The 349-nt window shown below is 52.4% G+C and overlaps 1 non-coding gene across 1 annotated transcript; it reads right to left on the reverse strand.

The window, feature by feature from the left end:
- LOC140274217 (U5 spliceosomal RNA) lies at window positions 1-114 on the reverse strand. Its single transcript, XR_011908191.1, has one exon. It is a non-coding gene; the product is annotated as a U5 spliceosomal RNA (small nuclear RNA).
- Window positions 115-349: the final 235 nt, after the last annotated feature.

Here is a 349-nt window from a genome sequence, read left to right on the forward strand (position 1 = left end):
CACCCGCAAAGGTAAAGCCTGCCAAAAATAGAAACAACTCATTAGTGCTGCTCTCCACAGAAATCTTTAGTAAAAGGCGAAAGACTTGTACGTTATGAAGAGAAACCAGAGTACGATTATCCGTCACTGCGGGAGCAGGGCATCAGGCTGCTTGTTGGCATAGCCACCTTCCCCATGGTGAGCTTTGCTTGGTTGAGACACTTGCCCCCCCCCCCCCCCCCCCCCCCCCCCTTGCTCCTCGGCTGACCAAGTAGGAACAATCGGGCCCTATTCGATGGCTGCCATGTCTTTTACTCTGTGCAAAAGACAAGGCAGCAACAAAAACACCACGAGAATCCCGTATTGAGGC

Source organism: Leuresthes tenuis, unplaced genomic scaffold, assembly GCF_036924035.1.
Source record: "Leuresthes tenuis unplaced genomic scaffold, fLeuTen1.0.hap1 SCAF_17, whole genome shotgun sequence".
Lineage (NCBI taxonomy): Eukaryota > Metazoa > Chordata > Actinopteri > Atheriniformes > Atherinopsidae > Leuresthes > Leuresthes tenuis.